Source organism: Balaenoptera borealis, assembly GCF_965194805.1.
Source record: "Balaenoptera borealis genome assembly, chromosome: 5".
Taxonomy (NCBI): Eukaryota; Metazoa; Chordata; class Mammalia; order Artiodactyla; family Balaenopteridae; genus Balaenoptera; species Balaenoptera borealis.
In genome coordinates, this window is record NC_138862.1 from 120,850,205 (window position 1) to 120,868,265 (window position 18,061).

An 18,061-nucleotide genomic window follows, 5' to 3' on the forward strand; every position below is an offset into this window, starting at 1 on the left:
TAAATTCAATTTTTATACTTTCAATTCACTTCTTTACCTAACCTTTTTGGATGTTTCTGTGATAGGTTAGTATACAGTTCCTAAAACTAATGATTCTCAGAATGTGTATTGTGAGTGGGGACAGACCCTCCCAAATTAGACTGTTATAGTGGGTCCTCTGAAAAACAGATGACAAGAGGGATAAAATGTGCAAGGATTTTATTAATGGAAATCTGTTTGAGAGAAAATAGGGAGGGTGTCAGACAAGGCTGGAAAACCTGTTAGACTGATGTAAATTTTGACCTTCAGTAAAGGCGAGAGGGAGAGAAAGTTGGATGGCAGAGATTAAAGAAGGTTCGACAAAGCTTTCAGGTAATTCTTGAGCCACGGTTGCTTCAAAGTAGTCATGTGTCTCCCAGGAATGTTTCTGCCTTACGCTCCTGCTGCATTTAGTTATTGGGTAGGAGAAACCTCTAGGAAAGCATGGCCTCAGCAAAACAGAGCAGTGGAATTTGGAAAGCAGCAACAGGGGATTTTGATAAGCCGGGTTCCCTACATTTGCAGGCCTTCATGTATACACACTGACCTGGAAACATGTACAAATATGTTCACAGCACTTCTGGTTTCAGTTCAGCGTGTGAACTTGAAAGCTGTCTCTTCTTGCTTATAATAAGAAAAAGCTGAACAAACTGAAAATCAAGTACTTTTCTTGGACCCATCAGATAAACAGAATCGAACAATTAAATAAATACTTGGCAGTTGGTGAAAGCGAGGTTTCTCACTCTCGGACTAAGAGGGTAAATATGAGCATGGGGGAAGGCTAGAATAATCCCTTTAGTAATGGATTAGAGTTGGAGACATCAGTATGAACTCATTTTAGCTTAATACAGATGGATATATATATACACACATATATTAAAATATTTTTGCATATGCACATACACATGGATTAGTGTACATGTGTATTATAGGCATACCTTGTTTTATTGCACTTTGCTTTATTGTGCTTTGAAGATAATGCATTTTTTACATATTTAAGGTTTGTGGCAATCCTGCCTCAAGCCAACACCATTTGCTCACTTCGTCTCTGTGTCACATTTTGGTGATTCTCACAATATTTCAAACTCCTATTATACTGGTTATGGTATTCTGTGATCAGTGATCTTTAATGTTACTATGGCAAAAAGGTTACAACTCACTGAAGACTCAGATGATGGTTAGCATTTTTTAACAATAAAAGTATGTTTTAATTAAGGTATGTACATTGTATTTTTAGACATAATGCTATTAAACACTTCGTAGACTACAGGATAGTATAAACATAATTTTTATATGCACCAGAAAACCAAAACACTTGTGTGACTCACTATATTATGATAGCCACTTTATTGTGGTGGTCTGGAACTGAACCCGCAGTATTTCCCAGGTAGATTGTATTTCCTTAGTGTGTTAGTTGAGACTCCCTAGATACAAGGGCATTGTAATAGGAACAAACAGACCTAGTGCCCAGATCTGGGTTTCTGGTACTGTTTACCAATAAAAGGAACCAGGGCTCCTTGAATAAATGGCTGAGTCTAGGGCTGGGGTCGAGAATATACCACCTGAGCATGGAGCAGCTTCTAATGCCAGAAAGTAAGGAACTGCTAAAAACAAAAACAACAAACTATGTAGTATGTCAAAACGGCAGAGCAGCTAACATAAAGAGCTCCCAATGGCCAAAGGCGGAACAATCTGAGCAGGAAAATAATTTATGTTCAACAGGAACACACCATGGGCTACCTATTTGAGCCGGGCTAGTTAAACTGACAGCAATCAAGAGCTGCTTTCTTCTTTCCTTAAATTTTAGTGTTTACCTTTACACAGCTGTATAGATAAGTATACAATATTGAATACATTGTTGTATTATTATTTTGAATAAAGTGTTATCTGTTAGATCAATGAAGAATAAGAAAAATAAGTTTTAACTTCACCTTCACTTACTCTTTCTTCAATGTTCCTTCTTACTTAATATGGATATGAATTTCTAACCTATATTATTTTCCTTCTCTCTAAAAAACTGCTTTAATATTTCTTGCAAGGTAAGGCTACTGACAAGAAATTCCCTCAAGTTTTGTTTGTCTGATAAAGTCTTTATTTCTCCTTCACTTTTGAAGGATAATTGCATAGGACACAGAATTCTAGGTCGACAGTTTTTGTTTTGTGTTTTTCCTCTCTCAACACTTTAAATATTTCACTCCTCTCTCTTCTTGTTTGCATGGTGTCTAAGAGATGTAGGATATAATTTTTATCTTTATTTTTCTATCAGTAAGGTGTCCCCCCTACAACCCACCCTCAGCTTCTTTCAAGTTGTTTTTGTTTGTTTAATCTGTGATTTTCTGTAGTTTGGAGATGAAATGCCAAATTTAGTGGGGTTTTTTTTCTTTTTAATTTATTCTGCTTGGTGTTCTGCTTGGTGAAATTCTCTGAGCTTCATGGATCTGTGGATCGATGATTAATATGATAAATTTTTCAGTCATTATTGTTTCAAATATTTCTTCTGTTCCTTCCCCTCTTTCTAGTATTCCCATTATGCATATGTCACACCTTTGGTAATTGTCCCACAGTCCTTAGTTAGTCTGTTCTGCTTTATTCAGTCTTTGTTCTACTGCTACTTTGTTCTACATCAATGTCATTCTTCATTTCTCTTATAGTGTTTTTGATCTCTAGCATTTCTTTATGGTTCATTTTTGTATTTCCAGGTCTGCTTACATGGCTCATCTGTTCTTGCATGCTGTCTACTTTATCCATTAGAGCCCTAGGTATATTAATCATAGTTTTAAACTCTAGGTCTGATATTTCCAACATCCCTGCCATGTCTGTGTCTGGTGCTTGCTATGTCTCTTCAAATCATTTTTTTTTTGACTTTTAGTATGCTTTGAAGTTTTTTTTCTTGATAACCTGGATTGATTACTGGGTAAAGGGAACTGCTGTAAATAGGCCTTTATTAATTTGGTGGTGAGGTGTGGGGAAAAGGAAAGTGTTCTCTAGTCCTATGATTAGGACTCAATCTTTTAGTGAGTTTATGCCTGTTGATTGTCAATTTCCCGAGTCTTCCTCATTTTTTAATTCCCTCCTTTGGTGGAATAGGATGGCTATAATGGACTGGATTTGGGTATATCTCTTCTCCAATGTGAAAGGCTAGAGCCAGGTGTTGTTAGGTATTTTTCGTCCTCCAAGATGGTTAGGCTCTGATGATACCCCAGCAGGTTAGGCTCTGTTAACTAGCTTTCCCTGAGGGCAGGCCTTATAAAGAAGTACAGAGCACTCTGGCGTATTTCAAATTGGTTACTTTTCCTCTCTCCCTGCTTGAAGCTAAGGAGATTTTCCTTTTATGTTTACTATGGGAATCTGGTAGAGCTCCTAGGGTTAAATCTCACAACACTGTGGGCACCCTTTCCGACTTGGTCACGCTGGAGCATTTACCTCTCAGAGTTATCCACACTGAGCCTCCAGCAATTAGTCAATTACAGTTCATGATTTTACCCCAGAATTTGTCCCTGCAGTGGTTTCTGCTTATGAGCCTCTGCTCTGGTAAGATGTGACTCCCTGTATTTCCCTGTCTGCTTCTCCAATCTTGGGGGCAGTGATTTGCCCTGTGTCCTCTACTTTCTTATAGCATTTTCAAATGAGAGAAAAATTCTTTCTATAAGAGATGAGTACCAGGTAAGCCTAGAAAATATTCTATTAATTCAAAGATATCTTCCATGTATATTTTTAATGAGCTATGTACATATTCTAGCCACTAGAGTATTTCTTCAAATAATATTTTTGAAGTAGATCATCCAATAAGTTATCTGTATTTATTATTGTTTTTAATTTTTTAACTTATATGTTAGAATATAGTAAGACTTCTAAATCTCTTTCTATTTTGTTTCAGAATATGAATCCATCCAAATGAAAATAGAAGGTCCATGAAAAGATATCCCCACAAGTCAAGATATTTCAAAATTCAAGGACTGAATTAAAACATAAAAAAATTTTAAAAACATATCACTTGAGTATTCATAGCTTTGTTCCAAATTCCTCTATTGATTTTAAATGGATAACATTCAATGGCTTCCTCTTTGTATGCTTGTCTTTAATAATTGCAATTTCCTGAAATCTTAAGAAACTGAAATGTTTTATAATCAATTTGTAGATATAGTCATTAGATTATTCCAAATGACTTCAAGGAAATTACAAAATAAATTTAGAAAACTTATTTATAAAGTTGTGTATAGTCATTATAAGACCCTTAGATTGTTTTAAAGGGTAGTTTTATATGGTTCAAATATTTTTTTTAATTAATTAATTAATTAATTAATTTTTTGGCTGTGTTGGGTCTTCGTTTCTGTGCGAGGGCTTTCTCTAGTTGCGGCAAGCGGGGGCCACTCTTCATCACGGTGCGCGGGACACTCTTCATTGCGGTGCGCGGGCCTCTCACTGTCACGGTCTCTCTTGTTGCGGAGCACAGGCTCCAGACGCGCAGGCTCAGCAGTTGTGGCTCACGGGCCTAGTTGTGGCTCCGCGGCATGTGGGATCCTCCCAGACCAGGGTTCGAACCCGTGTCCCCTGCATTGGCAGGCAGACTCTCAACCACTGCGCCACCAGGGAAGCCCCTGGTTCAAATATTTTAAAATTCTAATTAATGAAAGACAAAAAAAAAAAGAGAGCACATGTTGCTAAGTTGAAATCTTTTTATATTAAATATTAATTTTCTAACAAATTTTGTAGTTTAAATTCACTTTATATATAAAATGTTTTTGTATTTTAAAATTATACAATCTATTCTAGTTGGCAGCTTATTTGGGTTCAGTTATAAATTATGAGTGCTCCAAAGACAATGAAAGTACCTTCCTCTTGTATATCGTTTCTAACTTAATAAGACCAGCTATGTGATCTGAAATCATAATATTTATCTTCATTCAAAAACATTTTAACTGAATGTTCGAAAGTACTAACAGTGTCAGATGTTTCCCCTACAGTGAATAAGTTTCCACAAGCTTTATATCAACAAAAATAATGAAATCTTATTTGAATTAAGGTAACTGATTTCTTAAAATTTTATTTTATTGGGGAAAGAACGTTTGAAATAAGATCTACCCTCTTAACATTAAGTGTACAGTATTTTATTGTTGCCTATATGTACAACGTTTTATAGCAAATCTTTAGAGCTTAGTCATACTGCTTAAGCGCTTACTCACTTCTCATTTCCCCAGCTTCCTAGTCCCTGGAAACCATTATTCCACCCTTTGATTCCATGAATTTGACTACTTTAGGTACCCCACATAAGTGGAATCATGCAGTATTTGTCTTTCTGTGACTGGAGTATTTCTCTTAGCATAATGTTCTCAAAGTTCATCCATGTTGTTGCTTATTGCAGAATTTCGTTCTTTTTTAAGATTGAAAAGTATTTCGTTGTAAGTCTATACCACATTTTCTTGATCCATTCATTAATGGACATTTAGGTTGTTTCCACAACTTTTAAAATACTGCCCGCTCCTATACACCCTTCACCCAGTTTCCCCTAATGTTAAGATCATGTGTAATTATGGTATAGTTATCAAAATGAACAAATTAACATTTTTACAATTTATAAACCACAGAGCTTATTCTGAGTCTCCATTTCTCCAGTAACGTACTTTTGTGGACTATTGGTCAGATAGTTTGCATGTCTCTCAACTTGGGATTGTCAGATGTTTTCTTATGATTAGATGTGGGTTTTGTAGTTTGGAGAAGAATATCACAGAGGTCAAATGACTTTTCTATTACACCATATCAAGGGGCAAATTATATCATCATGACTTTTTACTGATGAAATTTACTTTGACCACTTGGTTATGGTAGTGTCTGCTAGGTTTTTCCATTTTCCAGACTACTTGTTAGAACTGCATCATTAAGTCTGGCCTTTGCTGAAGCGGAGGGAAATTAAGCTCCACCTGCTGGAGGGAAGAGTATAAAAGAGTTTTTCCATATACTAAAATCACGACTGTCATTAATTCATATTTTGGAAGAGATAATTTGAGGCTATGCAAATATCCTATTTCTCCTTAAAATTTCACCCTTGTATTTTAGGATTCACCTATGTCTCTTGCCTATAATTATTGCTATGGCATTCTAAGTGTGATTTTCTACTTTCCTCATCGCTCCTAGATTTATAATTTGGATGTGTCCTTTAAAGAAGAGAAGTTTTTAATTTCCAAGTTGCTAATGTTTTTTGTCTGTTTGTAGCTTGTAGGTTTGCATGCTATCTAAGAAATCTTTGCTTTACCAACTTCACAGATGTTTCCTACTATGTATTCCTCCAGAATTAATTATAGTTTTAACTCTTACATTTACATTTAGGATACATTTTGAGTTAATTTTTTCTTATAGTGTGGATAAATGATCAAGGTTCATTTTTTACATAAAGCTATATAATTTTCTCAGTGCTATTTGTTGAAAAAAAACCCTGTCTTTTCTCTATTAGATTACTTTGACACTATGTCAAATATCAATTGACCAGATATATTTAGGATTAATTCTGGACTCAGCCATGTTCTATGGACCTACCCATCTAACGATTTGCCAATAACACACTCCCTTGATGTAGTTTTATAAAATCAGATAATGGGAAAATTCTAACTTCATTAATCTTATTAAAAATTTTGACTTTTAACTATTTCAATTTACATGTAAGTTTTACAATATATTTGAAAATTTCAATTTTAAAAAAGGCATGTTGGAATCTTGATTTTGGTTGCAATAAATCTGCAGATTAATTTGAAAGGAATTAACCTCTTAACAATATTGAGATTTCCAAATCATGAATGTGGTATATCTCCATTTATTTAGGTCTTATTTAATTTCTCTCAGTAATACATCATAGTTTTCAAAGTACTGCATGTATCTTTTTAAATGTACTGCATGTATCTTTTTAAATGTACTGTTAAGAATTTCATGCTTTTGATAATATTTTAAACCACCTTTTATTAAATTTCAAGTACCAATCTTGTTGTCAACATATAGAAATATGGTTAATTTTTATATGGTGACCTTATGTGATCTTGCAAGACTCAATTATTTTAATAGTTAGTACATAATCTTGTTATCTTTGCATCAGAAGAGTTTTACTTCTTTCTTTTCCATCTGTACATATTTCTTCTTTTTCTACTGACATAAAACATTGGGAAGTCCTGAAGGTTATAATTTTTTTATTTGCTTTCTGTCAAATATTTCAGAATTCTTTTTGTATTAATATTTTATTTTTGATTTCTAAATGATTTGAATAGCTAGTAGAAGTAAGGTCTCTTTCTTTTTTTCTTTTTTTAACATCTTTATTGGAGTATAATTGCTTTACAATGGTGTGTTAGTTTCTGCTTTATAACAAAGTGAATCAGTTATACATATACATATATCCCCATATCTCTTCCCTCTTGCATCTCCCTCCCTCCCACCCTCCCTATCCCACCCCTCTAGGTGGTCACAAACCACTGAGCTGATCTCCCTGTGCTATGCGACTGCTTCCCACTAGCTATTTTACATTTGGTAGTGTATATATGTCCATGCCACTCTCTCACTTTGTCCCAGTTTACCCTTCCCCCTCCCCGTATCCTCAAGTCCATTCTCTAGTAGGTCTGTGTCTTTATTCCCGTCTTGCCCCTAGGTTCTTCATGACCATTTTTTTTTTTTTTTTAGATTCCATATATATGTGTTAGCATACGGTACTAGTTTTTCTCTTTCTGACTTACAGGAAGTAAGGTCTCTTTCAAAGCCTTGGGAAGGAAAGCTAAGACCTATAATGAACCATGTTACATTCACTCCATTGGTTTGGTTGTAAAAGTGGAAACTGACAACAGGAATTCTTGTATTTATATTTACTGTATAAATATTCAACATAACAAATGTATACAATATAAAAATGTTCAATTTGTATAGATTGATCTGTCCTATTAATACACACATTCCTAAGGATTCCTTTGATAGTCCATCAGTTGCCTTAAAAATACAGATGAGCTTTCTCACCTTGAAAGCTGTTATGTCAGAACTGTGGACAGTGTCCCATGAAGGGATTTTGCTCTGCTTCAGGCTAGAGACTAAACCTTCACGCTGTGAGAGCAGGAGGCTCATCATGCACCTCTACAGTGAGGGCAAGTAACATTGAAACATAAAAGCTACAGTGGGGGGCTACTTTTTGCTGGTTTGCCCTCCAAAGAGTGTGACTTTTCAGACTTTTGCTGTGATTGGCTACATATGTGATCCCAAGTATGATTAAGGCATAGATAACAATTCTTCTAAACCCACAAATAGGCTGAAGATTTTATGAATATGGAAATTAGACAACTCCTGTGTTGATGCTATTAAGGTACTATGGCCATCACTAGGACTTAGAGTCACCACTCACCATCTCATCCATTTTATAGGAATATTTATGAAATTTTCTTGACATTATTTAATTGGGCAACATTAATATTTCTTGTTTATATCCAGATATATTTAGATATTACTCTCTAAATATAATATTCAAATACATATAATTCATATCCAATACAATCATTATTATAAACTTTATGAAATAATTGTTGTTCATTTGGTTTTTCACTAAAACTTTAATTATTTTTCTTTGTTACCATTTTAAAACAATCAAAATAATAAGCTTTTTCAGATATTATTCCATTGCGTCAGAGTTGTTACATTATCTTTATTTATGTGTTTGCAGGGTGGTAATGAAGAAAGTGAGAAAGAAACTAGGCTGTTTTTGCATCTTGCTGATACATTAGTGGGAAGACTTTTCCTCATTTACCTCATTTATCCAAGATTACCAATAATTAATCACATGAAGTCATTTATGAACATGATGTTTCCAAACTTCTTCCCTTAATTCCTGCTTTTAATTAAAAGGGATCTTCTACAATTTGTTAATATGGTGTATCACATTGATTGATTTGCTTATATTGAAGAATCCTTGCATTCCTTGGATAAACCCCACTTGATTATGGTGTATGATCCTTTTAATGTGCTGTTGGATTCTGTTTGTTAGTATTTTGTTGAGGATTTTTGCATCTATGTTCATCAGTGATATTGGCCTGTAGTTTTCTTTCTTGTGACATCTTTGGTTTTGGTATCAGGGTGATGGTGGCCTTGTACAATGAGTTTGGGAGTGTTCCTCCCTCTGCTATATTTTGGAAGAGTTGGAGAAGGATAGGTGTTAGTTCTTCTCTAAATGTTGGATAGAAATCGCCTGTGAAGCCATCTGGTCCTGGGCTTTTGTTTGTTGGAAGACTTTTAATCATAGTCTCAATTTCAGTGCTTGTGATTGCTCTGTTTATATTTTCTATTTCTTTCTGGTTCAGTCTCGGAAGGTTGCGCCTTTCTAAGAATTTGTCCATTTCTTCCACGTAGTCCATTTTATTGGCATATAGTTGCTTGTAATACAATGGAATATTTCTCAGCCATAAAAAGAAACGAAATCAAGTTATTTGTAGTGAGGTGGATGGACTTAGAGTCTGTCATAGAGAGTGAAGTAAGTCAGAAAGAGAAAAAAAAATACCGTATGCTAACACATGTATATAGAATCTAAAAAAAAAAATTGTTCTGAAAAACCTAGAGGCAGGACAGAAATAAAGATGCAAACATAGAGAATGGACTTGAGGACACAGGGAGAGGAAAGGGTAAGCTGGGATGAAGTGAGAGAGTGGCATGGACATATATACACTACCAAATGTAAAATAGCTAGCTAGTGGGAAGCAGCCGTGTAGCACAGGGAGATCAGCTCGGTGCTTTGTGACCACCTAGAAGGGTGGGATAGGGAGGGTGGGAGGGAGACGCAAGAGGGAGGAGATATGGGGATATATGTATATGTACAGCTGGTTCACTTTGTTATAAAGCAGAAACTAACACACCATTGTAAAGCAATTATACTCCAATAAAGCTGTTAAAAATAAATAAATAAATAAATAAAAAGAATCTTAGTACTTGCTTTCAAGCTATTTCTAAATATTTATTCTCCAGAAAATACTCAAAGTCAGCAATATTTGCTCTGTATGAAAAATAATTTCCAATTAAATCCTTGACTTTTTTCATTTATATATACGTGGTAAGGAATAGATTGTATTATCATAGCTAATTTTTGCATGATTTACACATGTACCAAGGGGAATCTTTGTACGTATCTGTCTATCATCTATCTATCACCTCTATCTAAATTAATTTTAATGGGTGCCTATTTTTGACAAGCAAAGCTGCAATCCGGCTTATTGTTTTTAACTCATTCTGTCTTGCTTAGTAAGACAAATGAAATCAGAACTCAGGACCTAAAACTCTGTGTGTGTTGGGTGGGGCGGTGGGGCAAGAGGGAGGATGTAATATGTCTGCCTGCATGTAAAAACAGAAGTTCTGCTTAAGTTTCCTGTTAGCTGACAGATAGTCATGACAGATAACAATTAGTTATCATGAATTAGCATCCAGGTCACATTTATGGAGACTATTTTTAAAAAATCAATTCTCTTGATGGAAGGATTAGCATACATGAGCATTGACTAAACATGATTCTCTGGTGTGAATGCTCTAGCACAGAGTATCCAATAAAAATCTATTCTTTTTAAAGACTGCTCATAAGACACTTTCCACAAACTTAAACAGAAAAATATATAATTTCTTAGTAACTTATGCATTTCTTGTTTTATCTCTCATCCAGTTTTATTGCAACTAATTCTTTTTTATTTTTTTAAATTAATTTCTTTATTTTATTTATTTTTGGCTGCATTGGGTCTTCGTTGCTGCGCGTGGGCTTTCTCTAGTTGCGGGAGCGGGGGTTACTTTTTGTTGTGGTGCTCGGGCTTCTCTTGTCGTGGAGCACGGGCTCTAGGCACGCAGGCTCAGTAGTTGTGGCTCATGGGTTTAGTTGCTCCGCAGCATGTGGGATCTTCCCAGACCAGGGCTCAAACCCGTGTCCCCTGCGTTGGCAGGCTGATTCTCAACCACTGTGCTGGGGAAGTCCCTGCAATTAATTTTTTTTTTTTTTTAACTTTTAATTTTTTATTTAATTTAATTTATTTATTTATTTATGGCTGTGTTGGGTCTTCGCTTCTGTGCGAGGGCCCTCTCCAGCCGTGGCAAGCGGGGGCCACTCCTCATCGCAGTGCGCGGGCCTCTCACTATCGCAGCCTCTCCTTGCCGAGCACAGGCTCCAGACGCGCAGGCTCAGTAATTGTGGCTCACGGGCCCAGCCGCTCGGCGGCATGCGGGATCTTCCCAGACCAGGGCTCGAACCCGTGTCCCCTGCATTGGCAGGCAGACTCTGAACCACCGCGCCACCAGGGAAGCCCCCTGCAATTAATTCTTATCCTTTCTATTCCACTACTACATTTGAAGTTCTTCCCGGTCAGGGTCATATTTTGCCATTTTCATGTTCTAGATCCTAACCTGTATCTGACAAATACTAGACTTTTCAGTAAATGTTTATTGAATTAATCACAAAGCTGCATTAAACACATAAAATTACCTTAGAAAATAAAATTATAAAGATAAAATTAATAAATAATTTTTCTTAATTTCCATTGAAGAACTCTGGATCAATAATAAAAATTTAGTAAACAAATTATTTTGCTGCTTGCTTGCTTTAACATCAGTATTAAGGCTTAGGTCATGATTTATATTTGTAATAAAATAAACTCAGAATTATCAAAGTGTCATAATGTATTGACTTTTGAGAAAAATAATAGATGTTTGTTTCTTCCTTCTAATGCAGAGTCAAAATTTGTCAGTTAAAGAGATAAACTTCCTCAACAAATTCTCATAAAGGGGCTGATTCATTATTAAACAACATTTAAAGTCTGTGTACATGAAGAAATTAAGTTGTAATAGAGATAATTTTGCTTTCCAGGTAATAAGTTAGAGAGTCACTGAAAGTCAATCATTACAGGTTGATCTAGCTCTCATTGCACAGAGTATCTTCCCAGAAGGCTTTATATTTTCTTTTATGTCTGAAAATTATCTGAGAGTATATTTTATGGAAGATTCTTTTCATTGAGTGTGAGAAAATGGTATTCCACTGTGCAGATTTTTTTTTTTTAATAAATTTATTTATTTATTTTTGGCTGTGTTGGGTCTTCGTTTCTGTGCGAGGGCTTTCTCTAGTTGTGTGTGGCAAGCAGGGGCCACTCTTCATCGCGGTGCACGGGCCTTTCACTGTCGCGGCCTCTCTTGTTGCGGAGCACAGGCTCCAGACGCGCAGGCTCAGTAATTGTGGTGCACAGGCTTAGTTGCTCCGCGGCATGTGGGATCTTCCCAGACCAGGGCTCGAACCCGTGTCCCCTGCATTGGCAGGCAGATTCTCAACCACTGCACCACCATGGAAGCCCCCCATTGTGCAGATTTTATAGTTTGTAATAAATGTAAGTTTCAAAATATTTAATTATTCTTTAGTGATGGGAATAAAACTACTGTTACATAATGAGGTTATTCTTGGTATATTCATAGTGAAAAAGCATTCTCCAATTTTTTAGTGAGGGAAATGATTTAAGGCAAACTTTTTTTATAGAAGATTAGATTATAAAGTCTTCATTGCCATAAGCTCAACTTGTGACTGTAAATTAAGTGAACAATTAATCAGAAATTGAATGTTTGTGGGCAGTACTGAAGTCATGAAGCAAAATATTCAACAAAAATAGTCAGAACAAACTCTATGCTAAATTTTGTAATGTTGAATAAGGTAGAAACTCTGTCTTCTTGGAACTCACAGTCTAATAGAATGGAAAGGAAAATAAACGTTTGTGAAAAATAAAGCATCACTTTCAATACACTGATAGTTGCTCTGGTAGAAATGTGTGAGGATCTACAGAAGCATAGAAAAACTATTTCAATCAAAATAATGTTTTTCTCCTTGTCCATGTTAAACAATTTCTCTTTCTTTTTCTTTTTTCTTTTTTTTTTAAATCATTGAAGACACAGTGTTCTCCAGAAGTTCAATGCAGTGAATATATTTTTTTTCAAATAATAGACTATATTTCTTAGAGCAGTTTAAGTTTATAGGAATAATATTTCTTTTTAGAAGCAGTTATTGGATGAAGTTAAGCCATTGCTGTTGTTCAGGACAAGAAAAAATATAGCAGGATATAACTTTACAAAGCTCATTTTAATCATGGAATCTTTCATTCTTTGAAATACTTTACAGTTTTCATACACAGAACTTTTGATACTCTGTACTATTCATAGTAATAGTAGTAAAAATAGAAGGTTATTTGTTGGGTGCATCTATGAATTTATAAGCATATGAAGGGTTGAGTTTCTCAATAAAAATTGTTTATTTGCTAATTGAACCATACCTTTTCACAAAGAGGATTTAAAATTGTGTGAAATACAAAAAGAGTAGTAGTATAAATTAGAAGCAAGAGTGAATTAAAAAAGCAAACCTTATTGATAAAATATGTTCAAGAATGAGATAGAAGTTGCATGTTATAAAAAAGAGAATTTGTTTTTATCAAAAAAAGAACAAATCATTTCAAAACCAATGAACTCTTTCTTAATACCTTCCACAACTTTTTAATCTATTCTTATTCTTCATTGAAATTCACCATACATATAAAGTTTACAACACATTTTAATAGAGATTTTTCATCAGTAATAAAATACAAGTCTCAAAGCTTTGGATAAACCCATGAAAGCAAAAGGGTTCTAACCTGACATTGGAACGGAAACAAAAAATCCATAAAGGCAAACCAAACCGTTGACAATCAGTGGTTTAAATCATCAAGAGATCATGGGCAATTCTATCATATATTAGCAACCTATATTAAACTAGTTAAAATAATAGCATTTTAAAGTAAAGTTATTTTATCTATTCTATGTTTTATAATATTCTTGCTTCTAAAATATCCATATAAAGGCTAGACCAGTCAAAGTCAAGGCAAAAAAAAAAAAAATAGAAAACAATAATCAGTTTAAATAAGAAGTGATCTAATACAGGGAGTTATATGCTTAAAATATTGGGGGGATTTTTAAACTGAGCCTTCAGGAATGACACTGAGAACAAAATGAACTGACTCACCAAATATTTATTAGATTTATTAGGAGCTACTATACAGCTACTGAGGTTACTGCTAGAGAAAGCTATGCTGAAATCAGGAAAGCAACACTACCATTGCTGATGCAAGAGCTGCAGAAAACCCAGGAAAAACTGGAGAATAGACAATTATAGCCATGATCCAGGGATTTAGATGTCAGATTTTAGTTCAGTTCTACTGACCTAGGCAGACTTGGCTAGGAACTGAAAAATAAATGTGCCTTAGCTATAAATTTGCTAAAGGTCTAGCATAGAATATTATCACTGAAGTAAATTTTGTTTGGAGTGTTACCAGGAGGTCTACATGGGCTTTGAGCTTTGTTATTGTTAAAATCTTGTGGGGTGTGGGTATGTGTGAGTGTGTCTGTGCTCATGTTTTGCTCTTGTAGTATTTCTTCTTTCCTCATTACCCTCCTATTTATAATTCTAATATTATCTCTTTCAAGATCTTTTATCTTTTCTCTCTTTGTCAAACACAAAGTGTATTATGGTGGGAAGATAATTGAATTTTTAATTAGAAAACAATTTAAAATCCAAACTCCACCAATTATTAGCAGTGTGAGGGTGCTCAAGAGAATTTAAGTTTACTGTGGCTGAATTTCCTCATTTGTAAATCATAACATAAACTCACTCAATATCTGCCATCTCAAAAGACATAGCAGCTCTCAGTGATTCTAAAACCGTTTCCCATACTTTACAGAACTCACATCTTTTACTCAAAGGCCAAATGCTTGTGGGTGAAATACAGCTCTCACATTATGCAAGAGTTTCAGATGAGGGGACTCAGATATGGTGGGATGGGTGTTAAGGGAATTCCTCCCACTATACCACAGCCTACCGTCTGTGTAGACAAAACTGGCTTTATGAAGTAGCATCAGAATGAAAAGGAATACCATAAAGACAATACTAAACTGATACAAAAAGAAAGAGAAAGAAAGAGGGATGGGAAGCACAAGAAAGAAGGGGAAAAGGAAAACAAAGATGAGGAACTGTGTTTGAGGGGAAAAACCAAGAAATGAGGGAAAACCCTCATAACTATTTTGTACTATAGAATATTTTAATAAAAATACACACACAGTAAAAAAAGCTTAATTTCAGGTGATAAAATAAAAAGATAAGATAAAAATTTTTTGCTTAATAGGAATATACATGCATTGTATATTTATAAGTAGTAAACCAGTATAAGTAGTAAATCAATTGATTAACTAGAAACAGCAAGAGCCACAAGGCTGTATGGATTGATTTTAATTAAAGGCTTGGATCATTTTAAAATCAAGCAAAATTATTAATTAAATAATTTAATTAACTTTAAAATACCTGAATTATTAATTTAATTAATTTTAATAAATACTTTTATTCTTTTCAAGAAGCTGAATATTTTGATATACATGACTGTTAGATGAACTGATAGCATAGAAAAGGCTGTGAAGCCAGCCTATTCACTAATATATTTAATGCACAAAGACTAGCATTTAGTGTATAATAAATATTAGCCTTATTATTTTTATTATGTCCACTTAGCTCTAAAATCCAATATACATCACTACTGTGGTTATAGTTAGATATGATATTGGCATTATTGATAAAATTAAATGGTAATTATGTGTTAATTTAGGCTATATTTATGTTTTGTTCAAAATATGAGTAATCAATTCAAATATTAACTAAAAAACTTTCATACAGTTTTAAATTACTTAAGTACAGTCTACATTATAATTATCTATAATCCATTCTAAAAGTGCTAGTCCTCCAAATAAGACATACAGATGGCCAACAGGCACATGAAAAGATTCTCACCATCACTAATTATTAGAGAAATGCAAATCAAAACTACAATGAGATATCACCTCACACCGGTCAGAATGGCTATCATCAAAAATTCTACAAATAATAAATACTGGAGAGGGTGTGGAGAAAAGGGAACCCTCCTACACTGTTGTGGGAAAGAAAATTGGTGCAGCCACTGTGGAAAACAGTATGGAGGTTGCTTATAAAACTAAAAATAGAGCTACCATATGATCCATCAATCTCACTCCTGGGCATATATCCAGAAAATACAAAAACTCTAATTTGAAAAAATATATGCACCCCAGTGTTCATAGCAGCACAATTTACAATAGCCAAGGCATGGAAGCAACCTAAAAGTCCATCAACAGATGAATGGATAAAGAAGGTGTGCTGTATATACACAATGGAATATTATCCAGCCATAAAAAAAAAGAATGAAATAATGCCATTTGCAGCAACATGGATGGACCTAGAAATGATCATATAAGTAAAGTAAGTCAGACAGAGAAAGACAAATATCATATGATATCATTTATATGTCAAATCAAAAAAATGATACAAATGAACTTATTCACAAAACAGAAACTGACTGACAGACATAGAAAACGAACTTATAGTTACCAAAGGGGAAAGGAGGAGAGGGATAAATTAGGAGTTTGGGATTAACAGATACACAAACTACTATATATAAAATAGATAAACAACAAGGACCTACTGTATAACACAGGGAACTATATTCAATATCTTATAATAACTTATATTGGAAAAGAATATGAAAAAGAATATATATGTATAACTGAATCACTTTGCTGTACACCTAAAACTAACACAATGTTGTAAATCAACTATACTTCAATAAAAAAAAAATATTTTTAAAGAAGTATAAAAGTGCTAGTCATGCATCACATATATTAGTAAACCATGGGAACCTATTATTTAGGAAATAAACATATCCTGGGAAAGTAATGTGTCAGATAAAATAAAGATTTTTATACTGTGTAAATTTCAAATTCTTGATGTCATGATTTATGTGGTTAACAGTATTTGACAATTAGACTGTTAATAGTCATAAAAGATCCATTAGGGGACAAATCTGCAAAGAACTAATTATCTAACTAATCATAAGTCACATATAACAACCTGACCCAGGATAATATTTAAAACCTTCTGCATTCAAAATGAGTGATAAAGCACTAAAATGAGGAGAAAGAAAATTAACATGATTCTGAAGGAAAAGAAGGAGAGGGAGGTAGAAAGACAGGGCGATTTAAAAAATCTTTCTGAAATATTAAATTCTACCCCCTTCCAAAAGCCAATAACAATAACAGATTTATTTTGGGGGGTAATAAAAAGGCTTGTAAAATAGCCATATGTAGACAGTATACTCTCCCTGATATTTACATTTTATGCCTATTCTTGCTACTTTGAAGTGGCTGTCTTTATTCCTGTTCTTTTACAATCGGTAACCAAGCAATTTATTGGAATTCAGTGAAAGGACAATTTCCATTCTTAATGTAAGGAAAGTGGAAGAATTAAGGAAGAGAGTTGAATAGGCAAAGACTCATTGTAGCAGAGGTTTCTATTTAAAAATCCATTTTAAATTAAGGTATACAGTATTTACTTTCGGTGGGTCTAAAATGCCATGCTCCAAGATTATCTGTTGATAGAGCCCTGTATTCTATAGAACAGGATTTTTTAACCATCGTGTTACACACACCCTTGTTTAGCTGAGTTACTAAATTCTGATCAATGTAGTAGATCACTTTTACTAAAACTGAGCATGCCTTTAATATCTGTCAGATACCAAATTGAACTGATTCTGAAAATCTGTAAAGAGTGATTTACTACTTACAAAGAGTTGCTTAGTTTCAAGACTATGAAAAAGAAAAGTTCGTGTATGTCATAGAGCATGAGAGAATCCTGCTTCATACATTTTGCCATAAATAATGAATACTGATTGAAGAGTCAAGTCTTAATAACAAATGAATAAACAAACAAGCAATGTTGTTTTTTTTGGCAAATTTACTCATTTATTTGCCATGTTATTTTTTGAGTACCTATTGGAGAAGATGATGTGTTAAATGTGGACAATGTATCATATATAAAATATATAATATGTAAAATTCTGGTGCCATCTCATGTAATATGCTTTCCTAGAAGATGTACCAATTATGAGCTACAGACATAAATTCAGATCCAATTGAACAAATACATACTTTACTCAATAATTTCTTA

The 18,061-nt window shown here is 34.1% G+C and overlaps 1 protein-coding gene and 1 pseudogene across 2 annotated transcripts in view; one reads left to right on the forward strand and one right to left on the reverse strand.

The window, feature by feature from the left end:
* The window catches only part of LOC309629861 (serine/threonine-protein phosphatase 4 regulatory subunit 3A pseudogene), a 28,758-nt pseudogene extending 25,029 nt beyond the window's left edge, over positions 1 to 3,729 (forward strand). Inside the window, exon 1 of the transcript in view lies at positions 1 to 3,729. This exon is cut by the window's left edge and continues 25,029 nt beyond it. The product of the transcript in view is annotated as a serine/threonine-protein phosphatase 4 regulatory subunit 3A pseudogene (transcript).
* LOC309629906 (endogenous retroviral envelope protein HEMO-like) overlaps positions 1 to 18,061 on the reverse strand; it is a 488,920-nt gene that overhangs the window by 378,154 nt on the left and 92,705 nt on the right. The window lies entirely within an intron of this gene.